This window comes from Leptonychotes weddellii, chromosome 2 (genome assembly GCF_054177405.1).
Source record: "Leptonychotes weddellii isolate Sample4059 chromosome 2, ASM5417740v2, whole genome shotgun sequence".
NCBI lineage: Eukaryota > Metazoa > Chordata > Mammalia > Carnivora > Phocidae > Leptonychotes > Leptonychotes weddellii.
Genome location: NC_138370.1, coordinates 63466383 through 63476153, shown reverse-complemented (window position 1 = coordinate 63476153; position 9771 = coordinate 63466383). Strand labels below are relative to the sequence as shown.

Here is a 9771-nt window from a genome sequence, read left to right as displayed (position 1 = left end):
CCCAAAGTTGCCAAGGCAAAGCACATGAGGTTACCACTCCCTCCTACCAGAGTCACACCTTTCCCACTACCTTTACTAGTAAATCATGTCAACCCAAAAGGCCTGCCCTTTAAGTTCATCTAAACATGGTTTCACCTGCATAAAATATGTTGTGGAAAGTAGAGGGTGGAGAAGGCACCCATATGGCATATATTCCAGTCCCGTACTCTCATCCTAGAATCACCTGAGATCTAGCTCCCTATCTAAACATCTCTTCCGCAGAGTTCTGCCATTTGAATTAAATTCTTAAGAAGAGACCAAAGATGCTACTAGGAAGGTGGTGAACTGAATGAGCTAAGGAACACAAAAAGTGTGGATATGTATATATTCCTGATCTTACAATCCTTAATCTTTGTTAGAGTCAACACTAAAAGCAAGCCCCATTAGCTGCAGGCTTCACCACAAAAAAGGTCTTCCAGCGTCTCATGCTTCAAAGACAGCTGAATTTTTTTAAATGCCAAGTTGTTTTTTGTTTGTTTGTTTTTTAATAAAAAGGTTTAAAAAAAAAACCATTTTCAGCACTGCTGTGCCAACACAGGGATATCCCCTCCATTGTATGGGACACAAAGACACACATCAACTGCAAGCAGGGGAAGCAGCCTTCTCTGCCAGCTATTTTTAGCTCCACTTCGTCATGTTAAAGACCAAACTTAGGATAATAATGCTGGGCAAACTTTAAAAACATGAATTTTTATGAAAACAAATCTGTCCTTTTATGTATAAGTTCCTTAACAGTGAAATCCTATATATTCTTCTGACCTTAATCTCAAGAGACCTATATACTCTACAAAAAACGTGTTAGCTCCTTCAAAAATATAGACTCACATGTCCTAAGACCGAACTGGTAGCCATGTTTAAAGACTGTTCCTCCCTTGTGAACTTCAAATCTTAATCCACTTTTAAAACATTTTGTTAGGGAGAGTCTCATCCATTTTTTGTTCTTACCATATCTTTGCTAACTTTAAAAGAGTCCCTTCCCCCAAAGTAAAAAGACACATTTTTCAGCTCTTTACTCTCTGTCAGCTCTCTCGAGAAACCTTAATACTGTGAAAATGACTCCTAACTCTACATTTCCAACATATCACGCATTAGTTTAACTATTTTTCTGTCTTCAGATTGCATCAGCACCAACTTTTTACCCTAAAATTTAATGTCAAAAACAAAGTCCACTGCCTCATTTCTGAATTACTTTCTGTAAGAAACCACTAGCACCAATCTAAAATATGGGGAGCATCTTTTTCACTCCTCCAGTTGAACAGCTCTTCGAAGACCATGGTGTAAAAATGTTGGCTCCCTAGAAAAACAAAATCCTACCCCAGGTATAATGCCTCCTGACCTAGAATACAATTTCTCCTCAATCATCTAAAACTACCCTCTCGGCAACATTGTTCTCAATTGCTTCTTTGGGCTGTACACATGTAACTGCACAAACACAAACTGACTCCAAGCCTACTCAACAACTTTCATCCATATTCCCATGAAGCTAACTTCCTAATTACATTTGTCCCTCCCACCCTCCAATTCCAAGAGTCTTAAACATTTTACCACCACCTATACCTTTCTTCCCAAAAGAGACCTTACTTCCCAGATTTGGTTCAGACACTCCAATTAGTTTTGTACAGTCCAACACCAACACTTCTCTAATAAAAAATATACAAATACATTTATATCTATAAGGTACCAAACCTAGTAGTATGACATATAGTGTCATACATACCTCTTTCCTACAATTTTGTGCAATTTATGTTTCACTGCCTATGCCGTAAGTAAAAGCATCTCAAAGGCAGGGCAGCAAATACTTTGCTGTTTCTTTGCTACCCAAACATGCAATAAAACATTACCATGCTTTTTAACCAATTTATAGTCAAAGCAATAAAAATAAGTCTTAAAGTTAGTAATCAACTTTGATAGAGTACTCAAATTATAGTTTGCTGGTTTGTCTTCCCTTCCTCCCTGAAAAACAGCCTATGCCAAGACTAGATTTCTCTTTCTCCCATCTTTATAAAACATGGGATACATGACTTCCTCAAGGTCTCAAAAGAAGATAATAGATCCAGAGACATTTGCTTTTGATTTGACATCTAACATCACATCTACTAATCAGTATTTTCATGTCATTACCCATTTAAATTAGAACTTAAGGTTCTTTACAAAAGCATTAACAAGCACAAATATATAAAAAGAAACAAAAGAGCTGGAGAAGTTCCAGAGGAGGTAAAATAATCAAGGGATCAAAGTAATCATTCTAAGACCGACACAGAGAGTCAGGAAAGACGACGGTAAAGAGGAATAATCAAAATCTATAAAACCAGGAAAAGATGAACTCCAGCTTGACCTAGCATTTCTCAAAAAACAAAAACTCTGGATGTGTCCTGGAACTTTAAAGAGACAGATTTTGGACAAATAAATGAAATGTTAAATAATTCAGGGGCTAATAAACTTGTAGAACTTACTACCTCAAAGGAGAAAAAGTACAGATGAAAACACTATTTGAGAAAGTTTTAAATAAATTTAATCACGATCCTGAATGGAGAAGTTAGCACAGACAACCCCTGGCTTACATTGATTACTACAAAGCTTCTCTCAGCAGTGGCTTCAGAGGGAGTGAGCCCACACTGTTGCCTGGAGGAGCCACAATTCTCAGTATAGTACTGCCTATGTTCTTAATGTTAAATAAAATTCCACTCTATGCTTAACCCTTAAGGTCTATATAAATATATGAAATGGTAATTACTTTCTTGCATCTCAACTTGGCACTCTTGAGAGGATACCTAAAATGCATATCAAAGATTTTATAAACTTCACCTTAAAAATCATTCTTCAAAGAATTAAATATCAAAAAAGTTTCTCCTCGTTTGATAGTGAAGTAAAGATAACTCAAACAAGCAAAGTCTCAAGTCATTCTGCCAAATAAAAAAAGTGCTAGCAATTAGGACATATGCTACTCAAAAATTAAAAAAAAAAAAAAAAAGCATTTGGATAGGGAAAAAAAATGTAACAACTTTTATAAACTGGTTAAAGTACTAGATGCTCTCTCCCAAGTAAGTCGTGATTCATAAGAACTCAGAATTTCCTGAGTAACTGAAATCTGTTATAGCTCCTGGCACATAGGAACTGGACCCAGGAAATAAGAAGGTAAAAAACTCCTGTACCAACAGGTACTGAAATGAAAATCTCTCAAGGAAGACTGCAAAATAAGAAAGGAATTTTACTTTCAGGGGTTCACAGGTAAAAGGTTCCCTCTTGAGAACCCTAGTAAGAGTTGCCCCGAAACAAAAACCACAGCACTGTTTCACACCCGGTGTACCAGGAAAAGGTGTATTACAGAGATGTCCTTTGTGTGCACATATGCTTTGGCTTCCTCAATTTCCTTTTGCCAATTACTGGCCAGAAAGGCGCAAGTGTCCACTCTGGATAAAGACAGAACTCCTCTAAGAGAAACCTGTAAGTTTGCATATTACACGTACAAGGAGCTAAAATATTATAAAACACAGGACTACCCAATACCTTTTCCCCGCTGTAAAAATAAAAATGCACCCTCTTATCTATACACTCCCAACACTCCTGCAAAACATCAGCAGAACTCCACGAGGACGAACCGGTATCCTCCCACTTTCTACCCCTCGATTCCCTTTCCCCCGGCCACTCACACTTTAGGGAAGAGCCGTGGCGCTGAGAAAGTGGGTTGGTTCCCTTCCTCCTCCGCTCTGAGGCGGCAGCTGCGGAAGGCTCCGGCGCGTTACTGAGGAAGAAGCGGTGCTTGTGTCTCTAAGCCAGGCGGTCACCCGGGTCTCTTCCGCGCTGCCGGAGCAGAGGAGGCGGCAGCGGCCCCGCTTACCTCCTCTTTTCCTCTTCCTGGGTCTCTTCAGGCTGTGTCTTCTGCCCGCCCTGGGCCACTTCTCCCGGGACAGTCACGTCTGGGAGGCTCCAGATTTTGCTCTTACAAAGTTTTCCTCTGGGCTGAGGCTGCAGCCGGCCCCCCGGGTCCCCCCCGCCCTCGGGGCTGGGGCGGGGGAGGGGGCTCTAAGAACTCCTCCCGGAGTTCTGCGGAGGAGCCGGGGGGCCGGCGACTGGCCAAGGGAGAAGACCCCCTCCCCCGCGAGGGGGCTGAGGAGGGGGGGAAGGTAAGGAAAGGACGGCGGCGCCGGTCCTGCTCTCCCCGCCGCCGGGGCCGCCGCTTCACATCGGGGTCCCCGCCCCCCCGGCCGGGGGGTGGTTGCTGAGCTTGGGTCCCCGGCTCATACACTCTGGGGCAAGATGCTACGGCCCCGGGCGGGTGGCCGAGGCAGCGGCGTGGTGGGGGACCCGGCCGGCTCCGCTCGGCGCCGCCCCCGCTCCCGGCTCCCGCATGTGTCGCTGCGGCTGGGACCCCCTCCCTACACGTTGGGGGTCCCTCGCCCCGCGCTCCGGGACGAGACAGAAGCTCCGGCCCCTCCTCAGCGTCTTCTCACCGCGGAGAAGCTGACTAGTCCCGGCCCGAGGTAGCCGCCTCCCTGCCCCCCAGCCGCCGGCTCCGGCTCGGGCTCCGGCGTGTGCAGCCGCCACTGCCGGCCGGGAAGGTGAGGGGGGGAGAAGAGGGGTGGCCGCGGCTCCCGCTGGTCCAGGTCAGGACGAAGGTCTCGGCGGTGGCCAGTGCACGGGGGCTGGGTCTCTCGGATGCTCCCTCGCTCTCACGCTCTCCGCTGCGGTGGCGGTAGCGCCCGGAGCTCAGCTCGCTGTCTCGCTCGCTCTGTGCGGGGCTCTCGCCTCACTCCAGAGAGGGGCGGGAGGAAAGCGGCGCCGCCGGATGACGCAAGTCACCTAGCAACCGCTCCCCTCACCCCCTCCCTTTTCTTTCCGCCGGGACGTTTCCTCCGCTGCCCTTTTTTTCCCTTTCTAACCACCCCGCCCTGGGTGACTCTGGCGCGCTCTGATGACGCTAGAGGGGAAGAGGAAGTCGGGGCTCCGCGAGCGGGTGGGTGCGCCTCGGGCCGCGGGACTAGCCGCCGTTGCCGCCGCCTCTACGGCCGCGTCAGAATTGAAGAGAGGAAGGGGAGGAGCCGAGTGGAGCCTAAGCTGCCGCCTGATCTTACCCCTGACCCGACGGTGGCGGGGAGAGCTCGCTCTGTAGCGGTTTCCTCCAGGGCAGGTGGTGACTGCTCCTTTGGGAGCAAGGAGGAAGGCCCAGGCCGCGCGGCCATGGTCGGGCGCGCACCACCCGAAGGTGAGGCATTTAGCCCCGAATGGGCCTTCGAAAAGCCAGACTGAGCGAGAACTTGTCCTACAGCCTGATCCGCTGCACCTGCTCCAAGGAGCAAGCGCCCCACCCTTCCCGTGGTGTAGGGCGAGCCTAGCACCCGATAACGTGTGGTCGGGCCGAGCAAATGTTTGATGAATGAATGAATGCCTCCCTCCGACGCACTCGCGGAGTTCAGAGGAGTTGATGGAGGTGCAAGCGTTTTGTAAGCTACGTAGTGTTGTAAAGATGAGAGTGGTAATACATCCCTTATTCCCCCCCACCCCCACGAAAGGAAATAGGGGTGCGGTTTGAGTACGGAGTCACAACCTGGGTCTTTAGTGTAAAGTGGGGGCGAATTGCCGCGACAAGGGAAGGAAGCCATCCTCCCGGAGATTGTGGAAAGATTTTTTACTTTTTCAGGAGGAGATGTTAGTAGTATCTCAGTTTTAGGAACTATTCTTGCTTGTATGAAGCTTTGGAGAGCTGATCTTGGTTGGTAGTAAGTGTCCATAACCATCATCAGGAAATGTTGGCCTGTGTTTCAGGCCTGACTCAAAAGCTATTTCATTTCTAAAATAAATATTATTACTATTATGCAGCTTTTCCTACAGATGTTATCCTGGAAAGTAAATTCAAATAAAAACTCGTGAGGTTGAAAGTGTAGTTCTCTAGGAAAAGAAATTTTAAGATGAAAGGATCAGAATCCTCAGAATCTGTCTTGAACCTGTTCGGGTGAATAGCGTGAGACAGATGAAAGCAGCAGCAATGATGAAAGGAAGCAGATTCCAGAGTTCTTGTCGCTGGACCCTGGCACACCCTACCTGCTCTCCAAGCAGCATTAACGGATATTACAAGTCTTTCCACTTCAGGGAATAAGGAGCGAGTTTTTATAGGCAGACTTTGGAAGCTCAGAGTTTCTACCACCACCATATGCAAACAGTAGACTAAGGAAACTTCTAACTGGGTGGATCCAAGGGCTCATTTTTATTAAAATGCTGCAGAAAAATTGATGGGAGTGGTAAGTGGATGTTGCAGAAGCAAGAAGAGACTCACAAAGCAGCACTTGCCGAAGTGTCCTTGAATCGATGTTCCAAGAGCCAGGTTAGCTATCCTGCTTAAGCTACTGTGGATTTGACTGCCTTGTCATGATCAATGCCCTACCATGTAACTTCCAAATAAGACTCACAGGGAATCTGGCCCCCAAGTGCTGGCCCCACAGGGCTACAAAATAAATCTCTATTTGGTTTTGCCCCCTCCCTGATTTCCTGGTGGAAATTGAATGAATAAAATGCCCAGATTTAGGAGATTTTGTGAAGCTGAGCACCTCAGATTTTAAGTTCTGTGTGCTTTGGATAAAAAGAATGCAAACATCAGAGCTCTGCAACCCAGTAGAGGACACCTCCAGAAAAGTGTGTACTGTACCACATGGGGTTTTTCAGTAGCCTGATCCATTTTCATTGTCAGTGGCTCCACCTTAGAACCTTAGTACTGAGAGGAAAGCACTCAGGAGAGCCCTCATCCACCTACTTATGAAGTAATAGCGGCACTAAACTTACTGGGCAAAATCCACCCACATCACCACCCAGTACGAAAACTGGAGGAAACAGCTGGAACTGGCAACCAGAGAGGAGGAAGTTCATACATTTCTAACTTGGTCTGTGTGTCTCTTTAGTTCTTATTAATCCGGAGGAGAAAACAGCTAGTTTGTTCAAAATTCCAAAAAATCTGAAATTTCAGGTAACAGTTCTTTCCCTGCTTCATCAGTTTGTTTGTGATAAAGATCTGCATGCTATGTTAGAATATAACAAAGGGATATTTGTAGAGGGTTCTTTTCTCATGCACTTGAATGCGAGCTATTATGAGAAACTATTTAATCACTGTTTTATCATCCCACATCAGTGGTTTTTACTGTCAAAGATTTCATAAGCTAAATTATCTGGTAAAATTTCTAGAAATGCCATCTAAAAAGTCTTCAATTACTTTTAGCATTTTTATTGTGAGATATACATTAAAATGCATACAGCAGTTATTCGGTGTAATAAGTAGTTATAAAAGAAACCTGCCTGTGGCCAACCAGGTCAAGAAATAGAACATTGCCAGCATCCTGGAAGCCCCCCTGGTGACCTTCCTGAGCACAACTCTTTCCCTCTCTTTTCGAGGTAGCCATTATTCTAACTTTGGTGATAATCATTCCCTTGCTTTTCTCTATTGTTTTCTCATAAGCATGCATCCCTAAATAATGTGTTGTTTAGTTTTGTCCTTTCTGTTGAACTTTATTAAATGGAATAGCATAATGTGTAATCTGTTTGCTGCTGCTTTCGCACAATGTCGTTTTTAATCCGTATGTTGTTCAGGTTGTTTATATAGTTGTAATTTGTTCATTTTAATTGCAGTGTTCCATTGTAGCAATATGCTATAATTTATTTAGCCATTCTGTTTTTGACGGACATCTGGATTGTTTCCAGTTTGGGACTGTTAAAAATACTGCTGTGAATATTCTTCGTATGTATATTCCATCACATTTTTATCAGTTTCTGTATGGTATATACCTGGGCGCTGTTTCTAGAGGATTATACTCACACCAACCATGTATGTGAGCCCCATTGCTCCACACCCTCATCCGCTCTCAGTATTGTCAATCCTTTTGCCAGTCTAGTGGATGTATAGTTGTATGTCATTATGGTTTTAACTTGCATTTCTCTGATTGCTGAGATTTGAGCAATGTTGTTATTGAATTCCTTTTCACATATCAACTAGCCATTCGGATTTCCTCTTGTGAAGTGGTTATTACCTTTTTCATGCCTGATTTCCCATTATCCTTTTATAGTCCACATTTTAAAAATTTATTTTAGGTAAGATAATGCTACCAAATGAATTATATTTGGGAAAAGTTCTTTCCAAAATATAGCTTACTTAATTATCTTCTATGAATTTGATTTTAAACTTCTTAAATATAGGACAAGACTCAGGGCGCCTGGGTGGCTCAGTTGGTTAAGCATCTGCCTTCTGCTCAGGTCATGATCCTGGGGTCCTGGGATCGAGCCCCACATCAGGCTCCCTTCTCCATCTCCCTCTGCTGCTCCCCCTGCTTGTGCTCACTCTCTCTCTCTCTCAAATAAATAAATAAAATCTTAAGAAAAAAAGGACAAGACTATATTTTATTTTATTTTTTACCTTCCAAAATAATCCCATGCTTTCAACTTTCAATGCTGGAATTTCTCATGGTGGTTTTGGTTTTGTTCTGATTTTGTTTCCCTCAAGTATGTAAAAGAGATTTTTATTCTCTTGAATCTATGTAACTCATTTCTGTTCTTTGTTACTTTGTATGTTATAGGCAACTATGTAACAGATTATTTCCCCAGCACAGGGTTTGTTTGTTTTTTTTCATTTCCCAGTTTCATTCATTTTATAAAAGTCACAGTGACTTTCTCTTTATTTCTGAAGTCCCTGCTAAAATAATGGTTTGTTGGGGTTTCTTTGTTTTTTAATTTCACTCAGTAATATCAAATACACACCATACATGTTGCTACCTGGCAAATTTCCCCAACATATTCTCTTTGGTCGTCTTTATCATTTCCGTATCTGTCAGTTCTTTGTGTAGAATCAGTGATATTTTCTGATTTCTCATCTTAAGATTAGACCCAGAGAAATTATTTTATGTAGGGTCAAAAAAAGCAAGTAAAGAGGATGCCTGGACTCCACCCCAAGTCTTCCAATAAGTATGCTTGCCATTATATCACACTGACTCGGTCTTCTGGAGCAGTAAATAATAGACCTAAAGACCTATAGATCTATAGACCAGTGGTCTATAGAATATTGTTCACTACCACATGGCAAACCTCTTATTCTATCATTTTAAGCCTAACAGCTTTAGGATCAGATTAAGTGTGATAGAAATAAAAATAAATAAATACAATTTTTAAAGATTATTATAATTTCTAAAAAGGGATTACATGGATACTTGTTTTAATACCCTTTTTTTTAAAGATTTTATTTATTTGAGAGACAGAATGAGCAGTGGGGAGGGGCAGAGGGAGAGAGAGAAGCAGATGCCCTGCTGAGCAGGGAACCCGATGCAGGGCTCGATCCCAGGACCCGGAGATCATGACCTGAGCCAAAGGGAGACGTTTAACCAATGGGGCCCCTGGATACTTGGTTTAAAAAAAATAAGGTTTCTCCACTCTTTCCTTCACTAAGCCCGCATCGCCTCTTCAGAGAACCATCATGCTTCCTTAATATCTGAGAAAATTATTACGCAAAGGAAAGCAATGGTTAGTGGTGTCAAATAATTCAGGAAAGACTCTTGTATTTAGTGCTCAGCTCCCTAATAATTTCATAATGCTGTTAAAAATGTTGACTATCAGAATATAATGACATCTGTAAATCCAAGAAAAAATCAGCCTAGAAAACCTATCAACTGCTTGATGAGATCACCCCTGTATTTGCCTTTACCATCAACTGGACTTGTAAAAAGATTGTAAAAATGAATTATAGATGACTACTAGTTTTAATAG

At 43.5% G+C, this 9771-nt stretch overlaps 1 protein-coding gene across 1 annotated transcript in view; it reads right to left on the bottom strand.

Moving 5' to 3' along the window:
• The window catches only part of FBXW7 (F-box and WD repeat domain containing 7), a 219414-nt gene extending 214591 nt beyond the window's left edge, over positions 1-4823 (bottom strand). Inside the window, exon 1 of the mRNA XM_081813110.1 lies at positions 3690-4823. The gene's annotated coding sequence lies outside the window, so the exon portion shown is untranslated. The remainder of the gene's footprint in view (positions 1-3689) is intronic.
• Between the last annotated feature and the right edge of the window lie 4948 nt (positions 4824-9771).